We start from the raw sequence: 25,775 nt of genomic DNA on the forward strand, positions 1-25,775 counted from the left end.
GTAAATTCTAAAGAAAGGTTCTATCCAAATTGCTAAAGACCTTTTTTGGGGTTCTTTGTGTTGGGTGCCAACCCTAATTTCTCTCTGATCCTTACACATAGCACTCCATCTCCTGTATCCATCGATGCCTTAATACTGCCTGTATCTGGAACACACTCCCTCTCCCTTATGGAGCCTTCTTCCTTTTAGATGTATCTCAAGCACTATTTTCTTCATGAAGCCTTTCCTGATTCCAAATGGTAGTGCCTTGCCTTCCAAACTACCTTGTATTTAACAGTTTGTATATTTGTATATTGCGTTTATTTTTTTATATTTATACTATGTATAATATATAAATATACATAAAGAAGCATGTCTGTAAATAATATAGAGACAAGTGTGTATGTATATATGTAGTCTATAGAGACACGTGTATACATATATTTCTTGCTCTCACTATTAGAATGTAAACTCATTATGAGTAGGGATTATTTCATGCTCAGAGCCTAGTCCAATGTAGGTACTTAATAAAATACTTGTTGATTGATTTGGGATTATTATTCTAATTCTTCTGAGATCATGATGGTCCACAATTCTCATCACTGGGACAATTTTTGTGTTAAGAAGAAAGGCTTTTTTTTTAGAAGGAATCTTTGAAAGCAAGTAGCTTTGAAAACAATATGTAGTACTTATTATATAGTTTTTCTTTTTTAAAAATATTATTTTATGTATTTAATAGGAATGTATGTGTAGAACCTATATAAGATTGTATGCCATCTCAGGGAGGGAGTGGGGAGGGAGGGGGGAAGTAGCAGGAGGGAGGGGAAAAAATCTAAGATACATGACAGTGATTGGAGAACACTGAAAACAAATAAAATAATTTAATAAAAATATTATTTTATTTTTAATTTATGAAATGAAACAAGCATTTCCATGACACATTATAATGAAAGATGATTGCATATGAAATGAACAACCTATTATGTACAATTTACTATTCCTTTTAAATATATAATAAAGTTATCATGTAAATTTCTTTTTTTTCCTTTCTTTCCTCCCCCCACCCTTCACCCTAGAAATGGTTGCCATTAAACACAAATACCATTTGCACATATATATATAAAATTATTTTACACATACTTCTATTAATCAGTTCTTTCTCTGGATGCAGATAGTATCTTTTTTCACCTGTCCTTTATTTTTAATTTGTGTATTTTTAATAGTCAAAATGACTTTGTCATACAATGTCATTCTTAAAACAATATTGCTGTCACTGTATACAGTGTTCTCTTGGTTCTACTTTATATAGTTTTTCAAAAACTGTAAATAGTATGAAATGCAAATTCGTGATTAATAGTGAATCCTCTTTTTCTGTTGTGTGGTGTATATGGAAATGTTCTTTTTGTCTTTATGGATTTCAGTTCAAAATGAATTTTAAAAAAAGAGGTTTTTGTCCCAGTAGACACTGTGAGATTTGTGAAGGTCTTATGCAGTTTCCTAAATGTAGGCATGTCTCCTGTCTTTTTGCTCAGTTTTGATCCCACGTCTCTTTCTTCATAGCCCTTGTCCAAGACAGACTAATTAGTCTACAACTATGTATTTTTAAACACTAATATCTGGTAAATCCCCATACACATCTAATGTGGAGATCCTGGACATTAAGATTTTCATTTTGCATTTATATAAGAAGTAGTTTAATTGAATCAGCGTGTGCTTTGTATATATGTAATGTATTCTCAGTAGCATGTAAGTAAGAATTGTTTTAAATCTTAGTTAACAGAGTTAGTAGATTGTAAGAGCTGAAGTCAGGAAGACTGAGTTCAAATCCAACTTCAGACATTGACTACCTGTGGCAAGATGCCTAACCACTGTTTGCCTCGGTTTCCTCATCTGTCCTTCCAGGTTGTTGGGAGGATCAAATGATGTGATTTTTAAGTGCTTACTACAATTCCTGCCACTAGTAAGCACTATATAAATGTTAGCTATTATTTATGATTATTACTTTTGCCACCTGCACTTATCACAATTTCCTACACACTGCAGAAGCTTAAAAAATATTTGTTGAGTTGAACTTTGTTAAAAATCAGTCAACAGGGACAGCTGGAGGTGGCTCAGTGGGTAGAGCACTGACCATGGAGACCTTTTTTGGGGTTCTTTGTGTTGGGTGCCAACCCTACTTTCTCTCTGATCCTTACACATAGCACTCCATCTCCTGTATCCATCCTGGGCAAACCACTTAACTCCAATTGCCTTGAAAAAAAAAAGTCAGTTAACTCTTACTATGCATCAAGCACCATGCTAAGTGGTGGAGACAGGAAGAAAGGCAAAAAATGTGGTCTCTGTCTTACAGGAGTTTTCATGCTGAGATAGCTGCCCAGCACAGGACACAGACGACCCAACCTCCTACTGAAAGTAGGTCTGAGTTCAAGTCTTCCTTCAGATACTTATTAGTGGTGTGATTGTGGTCAAGTCTTTTAACCTCCCTCAGTTTAAAATTTCCTATCTATATAATGGTGATAAGAATTGCCTCATCAGGTTGTTGTCATGATAAAATGAGATAATATATGTAAAACACTTTACAAATCTTAAAGTGATTTATAATGATGAGTATTATCATTATTCTTTTTTTTTCTAATGGGAGAGAGACAACATATAAGCAATAATGTACATACAAGATATATGCCATATTAAGTGGAAGATAATCTTCCAAAGTGGCTTGAAAGGGTTTTTCAAATGATAATGATGATAATCTTATGGGGACAGACAACATGCAAATAATATGCAAGATATATTATGTGGGTAGAAGGTAATCTTAGGAGGAGCAGGCAGCTGAGGGTTCTTTAAACAGTCAGAGTTGCGCTGTCTTGAAAAAAGTCAGGGAAGTCAGGAAACAGAGTGGAGGAGAGAAAGTGTACCAGAGGAGTGGCCAATACAAAGGCATGGTGATAGGAAATGGTGTCACTCGTTAGGAAGAGCAAGTGTGCCAGTGTGACTGGATTATAGAGTACATAGAGGAGAGAGTATGCTGCTAAGATATGTTTCTCTCATATGCTAAAAAAAGTTACTTTTGGATTTTATTGGTGCATGAGGGTGATAAAAATCCTAAGGAATGATTTTTCAAGTCTTTCTCCATGCACTCCACATGTGGGGTTGTTGCTGGACTTTGTAGCCCTTCTCTGTGGCTCTGTAATTCTTTTTTTAAAAATTAAATTAAATTTCTTTAAAAAATTTTTATGGCTTTGTAATTTTTTTTGGAGGGGGGAAGGCAAGGCAAGGCAGTTGGGGCTAAGTGACTTGCCAAGGTCACACATGTAGTAAGTGTCAATCATCTGAGCCCTGACTCTAGGGCCGGTTACTTTATTCACTGCACCACATAGCTGCCCCCATGGCTCTGTAATCTTGCACAATTTCTTATTGCATTCATTGGCTGCTCTGATACAAAACAAAGGGTTTCCTTAGATGCCCTTCCTATCTGGCCATGGCTATCTTACTGCTGGATCACCTTACAGAAGCTGCTTGGGTGTCACGGTCCGTTCACCCTCAGGGGATTCCCACTCTAACACATCTGAGCTGATGTGAGTGTATTTCCAGTGTGAGCACCATAGCTACATTTCAGCACGAGGTCCTGAGGTTTACCTAAAAATGCTACTGACTTCAGAGTGAGACTATAAACCTGCAGTTTACAAAGTTCTGTGTGATATCTGTTGACTGGACCCTTTTAGCCCTTTGAGATTTGAATTAGAGATTGCCACAACCCGTGGGACCTTGACCTTGCTCTGGATGCCGCTAGACAATGGCATTGGGGAATGAATGGTGCCAGCACAGCACACAATTTGCTAAGCTAGTCTCCTTCCTAGCTAAGCGAATTTCAAAGCATTCAGCCTGTATGACAATTAGCTGCTGACACTCTCTTAAAATACTACAAAGCCAGGCCAGTAATTATATACCCAGAAAAGAACTATGTATAGAAAAGCTGATTAACTTGTGAAGCAGTACAATTTTCTGAACTGGATGTATTTCAAAACAGGATGGCAGTGCTTGTGTTGGCAGGATGAAAAGCCAACTCCAAATCTTCAGCTGCCTACTTAGCAGTAACCCATTCCCACCCACCCCCCCCACTTTTTTTTTTTTATAAAGCCTTCACTCTGTCTACAATTTATAGGTCATGAGTTTAGAAGGTCAACTCTTTCTCAAATTTTCCAGCAGGTGGCATTGTAAGAGTAGCCAAGTGAAATACCTGCCATAAGCATACTAAGATTCCAGGAAAAACATGATTTTGTGTTTAGAGTGGATGGGGATTTTTGGCGGTGATTAGTCCAACCCCTTCATTTTACAGATGGAGAAACTATGGCTCAGAGAGATGAAGGGTACCTCAGGTTACAATAGGTAGATTGTATAGCTGAATAAGGATATAAATATATCTCCTCTGATTCCAAATCTGATACTCTCTCCAGGGCATCATGTTAGTTTCATCATTACATCATCATAATCATCATCCCCATTATCATATTATCATCCTAGTTTAATATTTATTATCATATCTTGGACCTCATTTTTCCCTTTTCCCCATTGTTCACCACTTCAGACAGGCCAATCTCCTCAGACTCCCACCAAAAATGATATTTTTATGTTTGCCTCCTTTCCTTTCCCTATGTTGCCTCCCTTCCTTAGAGTACTCCCTCATTCACTTCTCAGATGTTACTAATGACCTTGTAATCACCAATCTAATGAATTTTTCTCTTTCCTCCCCTTTTGTTGTTTTTCAGTTGTATCTGAGTCTTCATGTCTGCATTTGGGGTTTGCTTGGCAAAGATACTGGAGTGGTTAGCCATTTCCTTCTACAGCTTATTTTACAGATTAGGAAACTAAGGTAGAGCTAAGTGACTTGCCCAGGGTCACACAGCCACTAAGTGTCTGAGGTCAGATTTGGACTTAGGAAGATGAGTCTCTCTAACTCCAGGTCTGCCATGCTCCCTTCTTTGGCTCTCTGCAGTGTCTGAATGTGTTGACCGTCCTTCTCCTTTTGTGTAGTATTTTTCTCCCTTGGCTTTAGACAACACAATCTCTACTCATATCTTTTAAACTATTCCTTCTCTGTTTCTTTTGCTGGTTCCTTTCCTTTCTTCCTGACTTCCTATTGTAGATATTCTCTAAAGTTATGCCCCTGACTCTTTTCTCTTGTTATGTTCTGTCTCTCCACAATTTTCTTTACTCGTATGGCTTCAGCAAGCACTTCTGTGCAGATGATTGCTACATCGACATGCCTCGGCTTAACCTTCTGAGATCCAAGCCACCATCTCTGTCTCCATATCCCAACAGTATTTCAAATTCAATGTGTCCAAAACAAGGCTTGTTATTTTCCTTTCTAAACCTGTGCTTCCTTGGAGTCCCATTTTAAAAAATATACTCTCATTTTAGACTCTTCTCATTTCCTTGCTTCTCGTATACAATCAACAACTAAGTCCTCTCAATTCTATTCTGCAACATTTGTCACATTTTCTCTCTTTTTTGAAAAATTCCCATTGATACCACCTTAGCATAAGTTCCCAGGCTCTGGAGGAGAAAGTGAGGCTGATGACCTTGCACAGCCCTTCCTCCCTCAAATCAAAGTCAGCTGCAAGTCATGTCATCATCTTGATGTCACGGTCCTCTTTGAGAACAAAGGACAAACACAGCAACAATAGCCTAAGTCCTATTACTAGGATATTAGAGAAAACAGTGGCTCTGGAGCCAGAAGGTCTGGGTTCAAATACTGCCTTTGATACTTTCTACATAGCAACTAGGTGATGCATTGGCTAGAGCTGGAGTTAAGAAGACCTGGGTTCAGACAGTTACTAGCTACATGACCCTGAGCAGGTCACTTAATCCTGTTTGCCTCAGTTTCCTTGTCCAAAATGAGCTACAGAAGGAAATAGCAAACGACATCAGTATTCTTGCCAAGAGTCCAAATGGCATCACAGTCAGACAGGACTGAAATGACTGAACAACAACCTCCTAATAGATATGGAAAGGGAGGGATAGGGAATAGTCAGATCAATCTGAGGTTCTGGTACTGAATAATTTAAGTATTATAGTATCAGCAACAAATGTTGTACAGTCATGTTCATTCATGTCTGAATCCTTGTTATCTATTTGGAGTTTTCTTGGAAAAGATATTGGGGACTGCTTTGCCATTTCCTTTTCCAACTCATTTTACAGATGAGGAAACTGAGGCAAACAGGACCAATTGACTTGTCCAGGGTCACACAGCTACTAAGTGTGTGAGATCAGAGTTGAACTCAGGAAGATAAGTCTTTCTGACTCCAGGCCTGGCACTCTGTGCACTATGGCACCACCTAGCTGCCCTTCAAGAAATATAACCTTGGGCAAGTCACTTAACTAACCTCTATGGGTATCAGTTTCCTCCTCTGTAAAATGTAAGGGCTGGATTAGATAGCCTTCTGCGGGCCCTCCCAAATGTATATCTATGGTCCTATGGTCTCATGATCTAATGTTACCTAACTTGTCAAGTTTCTTCACATATTATTCCTCCCCACCTACCCAAACAGCCTAGGTTTCAGTGAGAATGGATTACTTTAAATCCCATTTAAAACTAGGGTAGACACTATAAAATATTTGGGAATTTACCTGCCAAAACAAACCCAGGGACTATATGAGCACAATTACAAGACACTTTTTGCACAAATAAAGTCAGATTTAAGTAAGTGGAAAAACATCAGTTGCTCATGGGTAGTCCGAGCTGATATAATAAAAATGACAATTCTACCTAAATTAATTTACTTATTTAGTGCCATACCAATTAAACTATCAGATAATTATTTTCTAGAGCTGGATAAAATAATATCAAAATTCATCTGGAAGAACAAAAGGTCCAGAATACCAAAGGGACTAATGAAAAAAAATGCTAGGGAAGGTGGCCTAGCACTACCAGATCTCAAATTGTATTATAAAGCAGCAATTATCAAAACCACTTGGTACTGGCTAAGAAACAAAAGGGTAAACAAGTGGAATAGACTTAGCACTCAAGACACAGTAGGCAAGGAACATAGCAACCTCCTGTTTGATAAACCCAAGGACACCAGCTTCTGGGATAAGAACTCACTGTTTGACAAAAATTGCTGGGAAAACTGGATAATAGTGTGGCAGAAACTAGGCATAGACCCATGCCTGACACTGTACACGGGAATAAAGTCCAAATAAGTACACGATCTAGGTATAAAGATTGATACCATGGACAAACTGGAGGAGCAAGGAATAGTGTATTTATCAGATTTATGGAGAAGGGAAGAATTTTTGACTAAAGAAGAGATAGAAAGCATTATGTAATGCAAGATGGATAATTTTGATTACATGAAACTGAAAAGTTTTTGCACAACCAAACCCAATTCAACCAAAATTCGGAGGGATGTAGTAAATTGGGAAAGAATTTTTACAGCTAAGCTCGGGGATAAAGGCCTCATTTCTAGAATATATAGAGAACTGAGTCAAATGTACAACAATTCAAGTCATTCTCCAATTGAAAAATGGTCAAAGGATATGAACAGGCAATTTTCAGAGGAAGAAATTAAAGCTATCTATAATCATATGAAAAAATGCTCTAAATCACTTTTGATTAGAGATGCAAATCAAAACATCTCTGAGGTACCACATCACACCTATAAGATTGGCAAACATGACAGAACAAGAAAATGATAAATGTTGGAGAGGATGTGGGAGAGTTGGAACACTAATTCATTGTTGGTGGAGCTGTGAGCTCATCCAACCATTCTGGAGAGCAATTTGGAACTGTGTCCAAAGGGCTACAAAAATGTGCATACCCATTGACCCAGCAATATTGCTACTAGGACTGTATCCCCAAGAGATCATAAAAATGGGAAGGGGTCCCACATGTACAAAAATATTTATAGCAGCACTCTTTGTAGTTGCCCCAAACTGGAAGTCAAGGGAACTTGCCCATCAACTGGGGAATGGCTGAATAAATTACGGTATATGAATATAATGGAGTACTATTGTGCCATAAGAAATGATGAACAAGAAGACTTCAGGGAGGCCTGGAAGGACTTATATGATCTGATGCTAAGTGAAAGGAGCAGAACCAGGAGAACTCTGCACAGCAACGACCATAGTGTGTGGAGTTTTTTTCTGGTAGACTTGGAACTTCGTAATAATGCAAGAACTTAAAAAAAATAATCCCAATGGTTTTCTAAGGCAAAATGCCTTCCGCACTCAGAGAAAGAACTATGGAATTCATTCACAGAATGTAGCATATCATGTTTATGTGTGTGTTTTTGTGTATTATGTTTTGATTTGTTATGATTTCTTCCATTTATTTTAGTTCGTTGACATAGCATGACTATAGTGAAAATGTATTCAATAGGAAAGTATATGTAGATCCTATATAGAATTGTATGCCATCTTGGGGAGGGAGGGAGGTGGAGGGGGTAGGTGTGGGGGGTTAAAATCTAAATTTTATGGTAGTTATTGTAGAACATTAAAAAAAATTAAATTAAATTAAAAGAAAAAGAAAATGGATTACTTTTTGACCCCATGAACACTCACTCCTTTACTCACCTGATTCTCTATACCCAGGATGCCTTCCCCCTCTCTGATGACTAAATTCATAACCCAATCTTTAAAGCCCTTCTTTCCTCAGCCCCTCCCAAGCTGTTAATAACTTTGCTCCTATGATGTCACAAAATTTCATTTTGAAATGCTATTTTACCCTTAATTAGTACTGCATAGTATAGTTATTTGTGTTTTTCTTCTTAGCCTGTTCGCTCTACCAGATAAGTAGATATTGGATAAGCCTAAGTGTTTATCCAAATGTGAATGAATATTAAAGAAACATTTACAAAGTACTTAATCATAGTCTCCTATCTTTCTAGACCTAGAAGGCTAGACTTCCTATAGCCCCTCAAATGGGGATGGCATTAGTAACTTAAGATGGAGCTGATAGATACCTGGAGTCTTCTGTCACTCTGCCTGATTAAGAAAAACCCAGGGCAACTCCGAGGTACGGTTATTTTGTGATTCGGAACTGTACTATATAGTTTCTGAGGTCCTTCTGACTTTGAGTTCTATGGTTCTATGAAATAAAAATTTCTACCCAGATATACCAATTATGTAGAAAAAGATGCATACATATATATAACATATATATGTATGATTTTGAAAGCACTTTGTAAGTCTTAATGCACTATATAAATGTTATCCAATAAGAATGAGTTATCCCTTTCATATCATAACTTTTCCCATCTTGACTTTCCCCATAGCAGTTTTTATATATCTCAGATTGGCATAAGAAATTAAATGGGGAATTTTGGAGGAGTTTTGTGGAAGCTACAGACAACATGCAAAGGCTAGCATAGAGAAAGCTTAGAAACTCAGAAAGGCATTTTATATATATATTATATATAATTTGTATATTATATATAATATATATAATACACACACACACACACACACACACACACACACACACACACATATATATATATATATATATATATATATATATATATATATATATATAGTGACATGTGATATCAACATATTTTATCTTTTAATGCCATAATAATGCAGACTTCTTCTCTGATACAAAGGAAGGGCCAAAAAATTTACCTGGATTTTCCAGATAATGGGGGCATTGTGCCTGTGATGTGGAGAGATAACTATAATTATAATTTACTACTACTATAGGAGTGAGCTGGCCTTGGAACTATGAAAACATGAATTCAAGACTCATTTCTAACACATACTATGTATGTGATCCAGGGCAAATCACTTAACTTATAAGTTATCTTAGCAACTCTTTAGGGCCACAAGTTTCAGAGAAGCTGTCAGTCTGAATCAGTAAGGGGAGGATTATGTTCATCCAGGAGTTCTCAATATCATTGAAATCACAAGGTCTAGTCCCTATCCCTGCCCTGATCTAAGAAGAAAACAAAATATTAAAGCCTTGACTCTGGGGAACTACTTGATCAATTAAAATTCTCCCAAACTTCCCTGACTGATCAGTCAAAGTATTTAATAGAACCTACTAAGTTTATTGGTACTATTTATCCACATGACCAATATTATCACCCCACTATTCAATAAACTCCACAGGCTCTGGCTTGCCTCAAGTGCAAAATACTCTCTTTGGCATTCCAAACCCTTCATAACTTAACCTCCTTGTACCTTTCCAGGCTTCTTATACCTTACTCTTCAACACATACTCTTTCATCCATTTACATTGGCTTTCTGCCTGTTCCAGGAACAAGATTTTCCATTTCTCCACTCTGAGCATTTTCTCTGGTTTTCTCCTATGCCTGGAATGTTCTCCCTCTCTATTGACTTCTCTGACTTCCTTTAAGACCCAACTAAAATCCCACCTTCTATAGAAAGCATTCCCCAAATTCCTCTTAATTCGAGTGCTTTCTCTCTGTGAATTTTTTCCCTATTGTAATGTTAATGCTAGTTAAAGATCTTCCCCACTCATTCATGGGCCTGCCTATTAAGGAAAGCTTGATTAAGGGAGATTTGTTCTGTAGAAAGGCCCATATCTTTTGTTAATTTCTAATGGGGCACTTGATTCTGTAGGGTCTTGATGTTCTCTGACTCTGAAAAGTGTATATATACTCTGAGGTGAGGTTTTACTTGGGGGCTAACTGGTTGGAACCCTACCCCCAGAAATCTACTTTCTTTAACTTTTGAATTTTTTAAAAAAATTTGCATCATTTGAAAAAATATATTTTTTAAAATGACATCTTAAATTTAATAATTAATTGTAAATTTGTGGGATTTTCCTGCATTGAAATTTTGATGACACAATATTGCATCATGTAACTGTATAGTACCATATTGTAAATAAGTCACTACACACACATATTCCTTCATATGTAGGCTGAACTTCCTGACAATGTGCAACACACTCCCCTGCCAACACTTGCTTGTTAAGACCTGTTGGTGGACTTGACCACTGATCAGTTATAACTTGCATTTTGTTTGTGTATTTGGAAAATAATGTAATCACCACAACATTAACAACTCCTTTACACAACAAATGAAACATGTGTGAATGGTTTTTCAAAATTTTCTTCTTTTCTTTCCTTATGCTTCCACTGCCCCCTTATTTTTATTCAACTCCCTCCAATTGTATCAGAAGCTACTACCACCACCATGTTCCACTGCCCCGTAGAGGTAGTATGACCTCTGCAAGAATTGGGAAGGCTGTGGGGATACAAAGACAGAAAGAAAGACAGAAGCAATCTCTGCCCTCTACTAAAGGAGCAGCATGTATATATAGGTATTTGTAAATATGTATATCTATACAGAATAAATACAAAATAAATTCAAGTCAATTAAATATAAGACTGTTAGAAAAAAGACAGAACTCAGACTTGAGGGGATCAGAGGTTTTGTGCATAAGGTGGTGCTTGAGTTGAGTCTTGAAGGAAGTGAAGAATTCAATGAAGAGGAAAAGAGGCAGTACATTTTATGCAGGTGCAAAGACACAGAGATGGAGTATCATTTGTGAGAAACAGAGTTCAATTTGAGTAGGCAGCAGAGGTGCAAAAAGGTAGGGTGATGTGTGACCCTGCACAAATCATTAACCCTGTTTGCCTCAGTTTCCTTATCTGTAAAACAAGCTGGAGCACTCTAATATCTCTGTCAAGACAATCCCAAATGAGATTATGAAGAGTTGGACACAATTGAAAAACAGCTAAGCAACAAAATACACAATGACACTTGAAAGAGAAATAGGGGCCAGGTGTTGAAGATCTTTAAAAGAAAAATGGAGGAGTTTCTGTTTTATCCTAGAGGCAACAGTAGAGTGACAGTGAGATCTGTGCTTGGGGAAAATCACTTTGTCAGCTGTTTGGAAGATGCATTGGAGATGGGAAAAACTTCAAGCAGGTAGACTAATCAGAAGGCTATTGCAGTAGTCCAAGTAAGAGGTGATGAGGGGGATGAACTGCACATATAACATCTTAGAAAAGAGCTTTCATTTCCTTTCCTTCCACTCTATTTAACCATTTGCAATGTGGCTTGTATTTGCCAAAAGTAGATACCAATGACCTCCTAATTGCCTTTCATTTTCAGTGCTCAGGCTCCTTAATCTCTCTACCACATCTGAATTAATGACCATCTTGTACCACTAGATGCTCTTTCCCCAAAGGATTGCACAGGAAGGCAGCAGCATATGGCTCAAAGCACGAGGGCTGTGGAATCATAGGACCTGGGTTCAAATCCTGCTTCTGATGTTTACAACCTGTGTGACCTTGGATAGGTTGATTAATCCTTTTGGAATTCAGTTTCCTCATCTATAAATGAAGGTTGGACAAAGGGCCTCTCAGGTCCCTTCCAGTTCTTGATTATCCTGACATCTTTTCCTTGACTTCAGAGATTCCACGCTCTCTTAATTATCTACCTATATTCTCCAAACACTCCCTTTTTTTTTAATATGACAAAGTAGGATTATCACATGTTAACTTTTTAAATGTAATCAGATCCATTTCTGCGACTTTTATCCTGTTCCATTGATCTGCCTTTTACATAGTATCAGGCAGTTTTGGTAACTGTGAATTTATATGTTTACAATCCAGAAGAAATTATGGACTTTTTTTGATGGGGGGAGCTGTTTGCTTTTCCCTATAATTTTCACAAACATTTATTCTAATTATATAAAATGGTCCATTGACATTTCTAGTCAGCATTATGTTAAATTATTTATTTCATTGGGATTAAAAATTCTAATGGCCTTCCAATAACTTATCTTTCAAAATAATTCCTGTTATTTTCTAGTACAGGCATACCTTGGAGATATGAACTCTGCTCCAGACCACCACAATAAAGTGAATATCGCAATGAAGTAAGTCACATGAATTTTTTGGTTTCTCAAAAAACTTATGTTTATATTATATTGTAATCTACTAAGTGTACAATAGTACTATGTCTAAAAAATGTGCACATCTAAATTAGAAAGTACTCTATTACTAAAAAATTGCTAACCATTATCTGAGTCTTCAGCAAGTGGTAATTTTTTTGCTGGTGGAAGGTCTTGCCTTGATGTTGATGGCCACTGATTGATTAGGGTAATGGTTGCTGAAGACTGAGGTGAATGTGGAAATTTCTTAAAATAAGAAAACAATGAAATTTCCAGCATCAATCGACTCATCCTTTCACTTGAACATTGTAAGATTATTCATTGGCCTAATTTCAATATTGTTGTCTCTGGCCATAGGGAGGTTGGAGGAGATGGAGAGAGTTGAAGAAACTGCCACTTGGTAGGGCAGTGGGAACATGCACGACATTTATCAATTAAGTTTGTTGTCTTTTGGTGCCCCAAAACAATTATATAGTAACACCAAAGATCACAGATCACCAGAACATATGATAGTAATGAACAAGTTGGAAAATTGCAAGAATTATCAAAATGTAATACAGAGACATGCTGTTGGAAAAATGGTACCTGTTGACTAGGCATAAATCTTCAAATTGGAAACAAATAAAACCCACAGTATCTGTGGAGAGCAGTAAAATAAGGTATACCTGTACAAAGAACCAAAAGACTATCACAAAAAGGTGAGCATGAAAGAAACACATAGTCTATTTTTATATTATCAGTATCTAAAAGGGAACTTTTCTGAATGGCTAATCAGTTCTCACAGTTGAAATGACCATTTTCCAACCACTGTTCACAGCATTTCTCTTAATACAGTCCCTTGGGAAAAAATGCTTTAGCAGGTTGAAGAATTAGTTCTTGGCATGCTAATGTATACTTTTCCCTAGTGAGGAAAATGACCCTGGCAATTAAGATGAGGAAAGGTGGTGCCTAGTATTGATATGAAGATAGAGATAGAAGGCCTCAGGCAATAGTGAGTTTACTCTGGTTTAAAGAATCATACTAATTGTAGACGAAAAGCTAGGAACTAATAAACAGCTGAATCTGATGTATTATCTAAAAAACTTAAAAGAAACCTAAGAGGGCACTATCTTGGTGTTTTAAGACAAGTGTATTTTGTTTTGTGAAACTCAGTTTCTCTCTGGTGAATCAGAACTTATGGCAAACAAAATAGTCTCATGGCTGTGCTTTATTCTAGAAGTAGCAGAATATTTGAGTCAAAAAGTTCACTATCATTCCCTGCTGGTGACCTTCTTCCTAAACTAAGGTCAAGGTGAGATCACCTGCCCTTCTCTATTTGGTGGCTATGGTCATACAAATATGGCAAAATGGACTTATTAAAAGATAGGCAGCCTTTCTTTCTAGACTGGTTTTTTCTATTACTTCTCACTCACTCAGAGTTCCAGTCAGACTGGTTTATACAGTGATCTCTGGCCAAGCTGTAACTAGGACAGTTCCATAGAGCCTTTGCTATAGTCCTGGTAAATTGCCCAAAGGTGGGAAATGTACCCCAGGGCAAGAGATTTAAAGGATTTTTGACCACGGTTTGTATTCCTCTAAGAAAAAAGGGAGGAGAAGGGGAGAGGAGTGGACGGGTGGGAGCTGGTGACTGGGACAGTGTGTAGGTGTTATAAAGGGACCACCACTGTCTGTCAAGGTCTTGGGGGTTTCTTCTGTCTGCCTAAAGAAAGTGGTAGAATCCAACCTCTGGCATAGCCCAGGCTTGGGAAGAAGACCTGTTGAGAGTCAACTACTGTGTTCACTAAATGGGCATTTTCTTTGACTGTGAGCACTGACCCAAGAAGCAGGCTCCCACCATGTCCATAGCAGTTGCCTGGTTTCTCAATTTCTCTCCCCACTATCTCCTTGGGGCCTTTAGGTGGAGATCTAGGCTAGGGAAGAGAAACAGTGCCTCTGGCTAGGGGGAAAGGGAAAGTGATTTGTTAATTGCTTATTATGTGCTAGGCACCATTAGATGCTTTACAGATATTTGATCCTAACTAGAACTTGAGAGAGGCAATACCTTTTGAAATTACCCTTGCCTAATTCATCCTAAGGGCCTTTGTCTTCCCCCAATGGATTTTCCTCTGATTATTGAGAGAATAGGGGTGGGGTAGGGTTAGGAAAATGTTTGGCAGTTTTAGTAGTTTTTTCCCACCTCTCAGTCTGATCTGCCCCTAGACTGGGGATTAGGGTAGGCAAAGGAGGGAGGCAGCGCTTGAATCTGTAAAATGGAATTGAGGAGCTGGAGTGGTGAACTTGGGTCTAGCTACAGTGTTGTTAAAAGACTTTAAGGGTCTCCTTCCTAAGTGGCTTATTCTGAGTCATGGCACTTCAATGTCTCAAAGGACAGAGCCACCTAGGTGGCATATTGAACTGGGAGTCAGGTAGTCCTAAATTGGAAGCCTGCCTGAGAAAACGGCTAGGTGTCTAACTTCAGACAAACACTCAGCCTTAGTTTCCTCTTTTGTAAAATGGGGTGGTAACAACCTGATTTACAGGGTTGTTATGAGGATCAAATGAGCTAATATGTGTGAAGTACTGTGAAAACCTTTAAGTGCTATATAAATACAAGCTAATATTATTGTGAGACCAGCTGTTATGGAAAGGCTAGTGGAAATTTGGAAGACAAATTTCAACATCTTGCCTAAAAGTTTTGGCCTGAGAGGGAATTCTGGAGGTGTGGATTCTTGTCCTAATCAAATGAGATGCATAGACAAAGTGATGTCTAGGTTCCTTCCATCTCCAAAAATCTGAGTCTATTAGATTTGGGCTCAGTCTGGCAAAACCTCAACTCAGCTTAACTTACAGTATAAATTGAGAGAAATGATTATTAATAAACAATGAGATGGGGGAGATCCTGAGTTTCCCCCTTTTCCTTCTCATTTCAAAGTTTAGTCTCTTGGAGGACATTACAGATAATGAAATTAAATTAACTCTTCAATCTTGATCTGACCCCACCCAACCTTCTATTCAGGTTTGGGTGGGGATAAATTCTTTAAATAGATTTCCCTAGGGAGGGTGGTAACTTAGTAGTGAGTGACATAATGGAGTGAGTGACTTAATAGTGGACTAGGTGCAGCCCCTCATTAATTGTTAACCAGTCATAGCTGATCGCTATCCTCAGGAACACCCCTTTCCAAGGGCATATAAAGGGCGAGTCTGCTGCCATGGCATTTGAGAGTGATACTGTACTTTTTTTGTTAAAATTATTCATAAAATGACCAATTACCCAGAAATGGTCTCTTAAACTTTCTAAATGCCACAAAGTTGGATAAGCCTTACTTTGTCAACTTGCCCAAGTCGATTCCATTTTCTGGATCTTAGTTTACTCCTTTGCAAAATCTGAGAGTTGGAATAACTGGATGATCCTTAAGTTCTTCGCCATCTCTAAGGTGACACTCGAGTGGTTTTGTTTTGTTTTGTTTTGATGGACTGAGTTATCTTTACCTTCCCCAAAATGTTTGTTGACTGAGTTAGCCCTAACCCTCTACCCTTCTCAGTAATCAGACTTTGTAAAGCCCAAGTGCAGAAGAGGAATAATGATTTTAGTACCTACTTATCCAGAAGAGGGATAGAGACTGAGGCTTGTGACTTTGTTGATATGAGGAAATCCTGATGAGGAAACTCCTTCTACCAGTGTAGGGTGGCACAGTCTACATAAGTTAGAGTTAGTGCACTCAGTCAGTGATTTGTTTAGCATCGTACAGCCAGTCTGTGTCAGGGGCTGGACTTAAATTGGGGTCTTCTTGTCTCTAAAGTCTAATTTTTCTAGTATGCCTGGCTGCCCATTATCCATAATAATTAGTATGTGTTAAGGGGCAGGGGAGGTTGGACAGATGTGGAGTAGGACAGGGAGTCCTAGGAGCATTTGCTCTATCTACTATCTCTACTGCAAACCTGTTTCAGGAACTGTGGAATGGAGAGCCCTGCCCTACCCTTCAGAAAATGCGGAAGTATTTTGTAAGTGTTTTCTATTGGGTTTCTTGAGTGATAACGCAAAGCCTTTTAAAAGACTGGTGAACTGGAACTGGATGTGATCATAAAAGTCATGAAGAACAAGCAAAATCTCTCTCTTCCTGATATTGATCTAAGTCAGGGACTGCTATAAATCACCTGGGGTAGAGAGAGGAAGTAGGGCCTATGACCTACTCACCCCATGTGGACTGATGAGAATCCGCAAATGAGGACATGAGGCAACTAGTCTGAGTTTCATTCTTTTTCTCAGTTGAATGAGTGTTGGGGATGTAATAGGCTAGGCTTTAAAAGGGATCTCCTACCCAAAGTCTAGGGATGAGAGTTCATACCAGAATTTGCTGGTAGCTGAGTTCATTGGGTAGCACAGACAGCCCTGAAGAGCAACCTGCTTGACCTTGCTTGTGAACTGATGAAATGCTGCCCAGAAGGGAGAGTATGTAGTAGGACAAATGATTAGTAATGACCATCAGGTCTGAGCGTACTATCTCCAGATCTGGAAAGGCAGAGGGGAGAGTGACCCTAATTGGGCTTCTTATTCTATCTTCTCAATAAATATCTCTTAATCAATGTGAAGTATTTATAAATGATATTGAGGACATACCAAATGACTAAGTGATATGGGAGAGATAATTATTGGCACTGGACAAAATGATATTGGGGCAATATGTACGTATCATAGAAATTAAATCAATCAATAAACATTTATTAAACCTTTTGCATACCAGGCAGTGTGCTAAGCTCTGGGGATACAAAAAGAGGCAAAAGTTAGTCCCTGCCCTTAAGGAATGCACAATTTAATAGGAGAGACAATATGCACACAGATATATACAAACAAGTCATATTCAGGATAAACAGGAAAGAATTAACAGAGGGAAAGCACTAGAATTAAGAGAAGTTGAGAAAAGCTGCTTATAGAAGATGGAACTTTTGGTTGAGATTTAAAGGAAGCCAGGAAGGTCAGTAGGCAGAAATAAGGAGGAAGAATGTTCCGCTTCTGGGTGACAGGCAGAAAAAATGCCTAGAACCTGAGAAACCCCACACTTCCAGAAAGGAGCCTGGAATGCTCTCTGCCTCTTAGAATTTCTGGCTTCCTTCTCGACTTGACTGTAATACTATCTTTTCTAGGAGGACTTTCCAGGTTACCCCAGAGGCTGGAATCTTTCTCTCTAAGGCTACCCTCCACTTCCTTTGTGTGTCTTCTATTTATCTTAGTATTTACATGTTGTGCCAGTCATTGGGAGTAAGCCCCCTGAAGAACAGAGACTGTTTTTGCCCTTTTTTAAAATTCCCAACACTTAACACAGTACCATGACTGGCATTACAGTGAGACATGATTGTGAGATCTGAAAATCTTCACTGTATCCAGTCTGTGTCATATTACACTTAACTAGTTTAACTGGTAATTGTCATACTTGATAATTGTCCTGTGTTTTTTTATAACACTTTAATATTTATTCGTATGCAATATTTAATTTATATTTAATATTTCTTTAATATTTATACTCTATATTTGATATGTACCTCAAATACATATCGTATTTATATTATATATTTGCTATGTATATCATTTGATATATTGCATATGATTATATATTGGATATCGAATATCTGATACTAAATGTTTGATATCAGCTATTAGATATTTGGTAGCCTCTAAAAGCTAGTCTGACTTGAGGGTATCAAAGCACATATGAGTGATAGCATTTCAGAGTGAATTGTTTTCTACCCTCAGGGCAGTTATAACCTATACCACAAATAGAGCCCCCATAACAACAGTTGCATCATTGCCATTTAGCAACTGCCCCTTTGCCCTCCCTCTTTCCCTTCCCTGCTTAGATCACATGGCTTTGGCTGGTGGGCACAGCAGAGAGAGACCAGCAAGAGCCCCACCCATCCTCCTTCTTTTAATTTTCAATGGCCCAGAATGAGTCTTATGGAATGGGCAGCCCTAGATGGGTCTAGATGGGAAGATCTTACTATATTATCTTTCTGCTGTAACCCACCTCTCTTCTAAATTTCTCTGTCAAGGGCATATCACCATCCTTCTAGCCACCCAGTCTTGAAAATTTGTTGTCATCTGTATCTCCTCATTTTCACTCATCTCACATATGTTGAGAACACAGCCCATAGGAGGTGGTGCCACCCTTCCTGTTATGCCAGGAGGTCTCAAATAAGTCTCAAGTTTAAGAAGCAGAGTCCTAAATGATTGCTGGGGCACAGAGTAGTCATGCAAGTTATCTTAGGAAGGCCATGTCATCATTGCATTGTCAGCCCCAGAAGACAGAACCCTGGATACACAGAAGGCACTATGGAAAATGGGAAAAGGCAGACACAACAAACGATTCTCCTGGCCAGGAGAGATCTACCTAAATCTAGGGCATCTCCTAGAGAGCCCAAAGAACGCAGCTACACCTTTAGGAAGACCCAGAGGCTTAGTTGCCTCTCTCTGTGTGTCTCTGTGGTTCTGTTTATCTCTGTGAAAACAAGTGAATCTGCCAGCAAGTTGACACTCTAAGGGGTGGGGAACCTGTGGCCTTGAGGCCTAAATACTGGCATCAGGCACTAGTCTGACTTCTCCTTCAGCCATCCAGTATAAATTGCCCTCTAATGATCAGATCTATGAAGCCATGTTAGATGTTGTGGTTAATTGCATTGGTCATCACAGCCCTTGTGCTAATGTACAAAAGACCACCATAAAAATAATTTCAGTTTATGTTACAGAGGAGGAATTGAGAAATTCTATTAAATTAATTCTATTAAAAATTTCAGAAGACCTTCCAAATTAAATCATTATATACTTTGAACTTCCATGCAAAGGTGCAAAGAGGAGAGGATGGTGAGAAATATATCAGGAATGAGGAATAAGAAACAAAAAAGGCCAAGGACAACACAGGGACTTTGTGTCATTGTAACTGTGGCTATCCTTTCTGGGGAGCATGCCTGGGATTAAGCCCCTTCTGGTGACATAATTACTGTGGTCCAGCGAGTGATGCAGTAGATCAAGCACTGAGCTTGGAGTCAGGAAGTCCAGAGTTCACATCTAGCCTCAGACATGGTCTAGCCACTATGATAGAGAAGACAGCATCCAAATTGAAGAGTGATTCCCTACAGATGATGAGATGCTCCAGATGTTTCTGTTTGCATCCTGCTGGTTGTATCAAGCCATGGAACACTGTAGAGTCTTTCAGAAGATACCCCTTACCACTCAAAAAAAGTCAGTTTAACCTACATAGGAAAAAAGAAACCTAGGAGGAGTGTCTACTGACTCATCATGACATGTAATCAGATAGACAAGCTATACAACTTGTCTGTCAGTATGATATCTGGGGCACAGTACAAATGGACAGCAAGCTGAACTTAAAATTAAAGAGAAAGTGAAAAGTGAGATAAGACATCTGTCTTCAGATACTGTGACCTTGGGCAAGTCACTCAGTTTCTGCTTCAGTTTCAACTGTAAAATGGGTATAATAATAGCACTTCTTTCCCAGGGTTTTTGTGAGGACCATATTATATCAAATTTGTCAAGTGCTTAGCCCAGTGCATTTTCACATAATAGATGCTTAATAAATGTTTGTTTCCTTCCCCCTCCCTCCCTCTAGCTTCCTCCATCCTCCCTTTCATCCCCTTTCATCCTTCTCCCTTCCTTTCTCCCCTTCCCCTCCCTAATCTCTCTTCCCTTTCCTTCCCTCCCTTCCTCCTTCCTTCTCTTATCAAAAGACATGTGCAAACAGAAACTTCTGATTGTTTTCTATTTGTCACCTTTTCTTCCTCTCTTTGATAGGATTTGGGGGACTAAGTCAGAGGACTGGCATCTGAACAGTGGGAATTGCCCACCTGATACACTTAAAAGTGAGAGACATTTTCTGTACTTAGTCTCTTCTTTCTTTCATCTGAGCATGAGTTGGCATTTAGACACCTTTCCCTCTGCCTCCACTCCAATCCTCCTGGCAAACCAAAAGCCTGGAAAAATGTACTTGTCTAGGTAAACATGAAGCTGAATCTCAAAAGCTCTGGCTGCATTTTCTGTTTTCTGTTTGCTGTTTTTTCCTGAGCACAGATGATCAGTGATTCCAGGAGGTGGACGTTTTGAACCTGATAGATGTCTCTGGTATTTGGGCTTTCTGGATTCCATAGTCAGTGTCAGCTTGGAGGGAAACGTGACTTCTGAGAGGGTGAGCCCAAGTTGTGCCTTGACTTGCCAGGAGATATAGACCTTGAAAGAGTAGTTCAGATGGTACAGTGATCAAGTGAAGGGAAAATGCCTGTTCAACAGTACCATGAAATGTGTCACATTTTAACAGATAGGAAATGATTCATTACCAACGTGGGTGTCATTCGTGAATTAGCTATTTCTTTCCAGTCAGATCACAAACTTGTCATAGCAAAGATAAAAATGAATATAAAACTAGAAGTAAGAATAAAGTGAGAAAAGAAATGATATGCTATTGATATGATTCAACCTTGACCTATTTAAATAAGTTAATGTTAATTAAAAGTGGGTAATAGAGGGAAAAAAGGACTAATAATTTTATAGGAAATTTAAATGGTATAAATTAATGGACCTAACAAGGGCACTAAAAATGCCTCAAAAACACCTTAGTTTGCAAACATTTAACCTGTTTGCCAAGTGGAGGCAGATGGAAGCTAAAGATGATACTGATTTTGAATACATACTCATTTAAAAAATCTTACAGAGAAGAGTGATAGATTATAAGCAGTATAATCTCAAAAAAAAAAAAAAAGAGTGAGATGACATAAAGCCAGTTTAAATAAAGCTTGGCAAAATACCCAACTAAACAAAGTCATCTTGGAGGCAGTTAAGGATTAAAATGTATTGAGCATAACAAACCGAAGAAAATTGGAAAAGGTATGCCAAGATTTTTTATAACTAACTTCTTTTAAACATCAAGAACCATAGAGCCAGGACATTCATATTCTAACATTACAGTTCCATATGTACTTATAGAGGAGAGAGAAATGGCACTAAAGAGAACAGGGATGGGAGAAGTAGCTAGATTAGATTCAGAGAAGATCAGTGTTGGAAGTTACATAATTATGAGGGCACTAAGCAATTAATTTTTAAGGTATTTAAAGAATCAGAAAATGCCAAAGTATGAGGAAAAAATATTGGACCTTATTAATATTGGAAAAAAAGAATTGGTTGGTTATAAAAAAAAGGTTAGTTGTCAACCTATATTCCTACTCTATGAAATCTTTATGAAAAATTATCTACTCATGTATCAAGGGCATCCTTAGTGAGACCATTAGTAGAGTATGGGTAAATTTACTCAGTATTGCACAGCACAGCACAACACTTTATTACTATCATATCATAGATGGATATCTAGAGAATATAAAATTCCACTGTTCTTATTATTTGTTGGTTCTTCTAAAGGCATTTTATTTTGCTGAACAAAATGACACCTTAAAGGTTTTCTTTCAGCAAGGTATTTCCTTTCCCTATGTCAAAATTTACTCATAATTCTTTTGAAAGATATAATGGTAACCTTGTCTGATGAGCCTTTGAACATAAATGTCAGAATGTAGGCTTGCTAAAAATATTAGCCACTATGATAGGGAAGACAGTATTCAAGTTGAAGAGGGATTCCCTACATATGTTGAGAACCTCCAGATGTTTCTGTTTATATCCTGCTAATTGTATCAAACCTTGGAACACTGTAGAGCCTTTCAGAAGAGATCTCTTACCACTCAAAAGAAGTCAGTTTAACTACCCACAGAGGAAAAAAAAAAACCTATGAGGAGTATCTACTGTGCTCATCATGATGTGTAATTAGATAGATAAGCTATAAAACTTGTTTTTCAGTACGATATCTGAGGCAAAGTACAAATGGACAGCAAGCTGAGCCTAAAATTAAATAGAAAGTAAAGAGTAAGATATATTGCCTTCAAGAAATTGTAAAAATCCTTTAATAACTCCAAACTTCTCTCAGAAACGAAGGCTGACCTTTATAATGCCAATAGTCTACTGGCATTATATGGCTATGAGCCACTGAACACTACGATCTTGGAAAAATTAAAAAACTAATATGATGCAGAAGCCGATAGAGAGGGGCATAGTGGATGTGAGCATGCCGTAATATATAACTAATGCAACAAATGAAGTAAGAGAAATCATGAGTGCTCAGTATGAGCAGAAAGGAAAGTGATGTGGACAAAGGAAAAGAGATGTCCTAAGCATTTCATTGATATCTCCAGAATTTCAAGAGATGAAAAGAAAGGCTTTCTTATCACGTCGGGTGCATCCTCGGGAGGAGATTGTGGGTGAGGAGGTATTGAGAAGGAGCATAAGGTGTCTAAGACTCATGAGTCAGGCAGGCCAGTCACAGCATGCCAACGTGAGGCAGGCAAGTGTGTGGCTCCCTCACCCCCTGACAGTCCCATCACTACACAGTGATGGCTCAGGCTCTATGTATCTATAGCTATAGAGGAACATATCTAAACTGTATTGTAGCTTTCTGGAGGGATGGGGGGAGTAAAAAAGTGCACAGCAGAGAACTAAAAGAAAACTCACAAGGAAGCAAAGATGATAATTCTCAACACAATGTGTATTATCTATCATACAGGCTTTCCTGAGATTAAAATTTATTGAATATTTTGAGGCCTCTCATGTTCTGCTATGGTTACAACATATTTTGTTCTTTCTTACTTTGTATTTAAGCTCCAATATTTAAGTTTATGATATATTTTTGTTTCTTTTCTCTATTCCGTATTTGTATTCTGGCGTTTGTCTAAATACAGTTTTTTTTTTAAAAAAAGGTGGCTCAGTGAGTAGAGCACCAGCCCTGGAGTCAGGAGGACCCAAGCTCAAAACTTGCTGTGTGACCTTGGGCAAGTCACTTCATCCCAACAGCCTTGCATTCCCCCTCCAAAAAAACCAAACAAAACCCAAAACAAAAAAAAAGATGGCTCAGGCATATGATAGATGTGTACTCTAACTGAGAGCCCAGGTCTCCTGGAAATCTGCCCTTATAGCTGATTGTTGTTTCTAGGAATGAATGGGAGGAGGACTTTCAGGGCACTGAGTCAATTTACACTGCAACACCCCTTTTATCAACCACAGGGGCATTGTGATTAGAAAAGTTTGATTACATTGCTTACATGGATTAAATGAAGTTTGCTAAGCTGATTATTTGATAACCTTGTATTCATAATCCTAAATGTAGCTGACTACACCAGTTGTTAGGTATACAGGATTTCTCCTGTAGGGGGATCAATCAGTGGTCAAATATGGAATCGCTTCTGTCAATAACAGTCCAGTTCTCACAACCCAATGAGACAGCCAAAGGGTGTAGACAACAGTTGCACAGGATGGATTGCAGCTTAGATCACTGGAAGGAACATCCAAATCTATGAAATCGCAGAATCACAGAATTTGAGAGTTGGAGTAGCTGGAGTAGCCTTCATGGAAGGGGAATTACCATTACCTCTCTGCGGCAGCCTGTTCCATTTTTTGACAGCTTTAATTGTTGGAAATATTTTTTTCTAATATAAAGCATAAATTGATCTCTTGGCAATATCTGCCCATTGCCCCTGCTTCTACCCTCTGGGGTCAAATAGAATAGATAGAATCTCTCCTTACAGACTCATTATTTGGGTGTTAAGTTTGTAATAAAATTTCTGAAAATATTAAAAATGCTCTTTAGCAACAATTGTTATTAATATAATAACTAGCGTATCAGAGGTGTCTGAGAAAGACTCAATTGAATGAATCTTGAAATAAATAATAATTTGTTCATTTTTCTTATGAGTGAGATTGGTGCATATGATTTCTTTGATTGCATTTAGCCATAGTATTTGTCCTTCTAGAAAGAGCTTTGTCTCCTTCATGCCCCTAGTAGAAAGTATTAGGGGTCTTGTGTCTTCTACGCCCCTGTTGCATAATGGAGAATGGGTCAGTCTTAGGATTAGGTATTCCATAGTTTAAATCCTGCTTCTGACATATCCTTGATGTGTCACTGTGGATGAGTTATTTAAGTTTTCAAAGTCTCTGGCAACTCTATAAGGTCATCAATTATGAATGAGTTCCTGATATACATTCGTAGATGAAGTTGTCACATTAGCGCTCCCTGGAGCAGGTCTGACATGATGTTTCTTCCCTTTTCCACCCTCGCCTCATGGAAAAAACCTGAAACCTTAGCTTTATGATTTTTGACTGTCACCTAAGTTGGGTAGGAAAGGGAGTCCTTGCTCATTACATCCTGTATCATCTTATGCACTTTACAATGAAATGGAAGCTTTATAATAAAATGTAAGCTACATTTTTGGTTTTGTATGTACCCATTGCTTACTATAGGGTCTGGCACATAGTAAGCATTTGATAAATTTTATGTTTAAATAAATGCATCTACTTGATTTAAATAAATGCTAAATGCATCTACTTGATCCTCCAGTGACTGTATTGGTGAATAGGTTGATGGAGACAGAATGACTATCTCGAAGGCTTGGTTTTTTTTTCTCTGAAAGGGAGAATTCTCCTCTTCCTTCCATGTCAGTGGTGTGACTGCTCAGCTCTTGCTTGCATTCTCTGGATCTTGTAACATCTGTGCAACATCTCCAGAATCATGGTCTGGTCACAGAAGGACCATTGTGTCCTCTCTACATCACTTCTAGAGTTTTCTCCTTGGGAAACACAGAAAAACCTCATGGAGGTTATTTTATACTTGGGACAAAAACAATGGAGAGGTTGAGGAAAGGGATTTACAAATGGAAGACTGGCCGGATCAACCATCCTGAAAAATATCACACTGTGAATCTAAAGATAAAGCTATTAATTTCCTAAAGAATTAAAAAGAAAGATTACTGGCACTAAGGGGGATACATATAAAACTCCTTCTAGTGGGAAGACTATATATCAACTGCAAAATATGCATATATTATCAGGCCATCCTGTCTTGTGAATACAAGCTCACCT

General features: G+C 38.2%; 1 long non-coding RNA gene across 1 annotated transcript in view; it reads left to right on the plus strand.

The window, feature by feature from the left end:
- The window catches only part of LOC140512736 (uncharacterized), a 51,002-nt gene that overhangs the window by 24,357 nt on the left and 870 nt on the right, over positions 1-25,775 (plus strand). Inside the window, exon 2 of the long non-coding RNA XR_011969892.1 lies at positions 12,766-12,832. This is a non-coding gene — a long non-coding RNA (uncharacterized lncRNA). The remainder of the gene's footprint in view (positions 1-12,765; positions 12,833-25,775) is intronic.

Source organism: Notamacropus eugenii, chromosome 6 (genome assembly GCF_028372415.1).
Source record: "Notamacropus eugenii isolate mMacEug1 chromosome 6, mMacEug1.pri_v2, whole genome shotgun sequence".
Classification (NCBI taxonomy): domain Eukaryota; kingdom Metazoa; phylum Chordata; class Mammalia; order Diprotodontia; family Macropodidae; genus Notamacropus; species Notamacropus eugenii.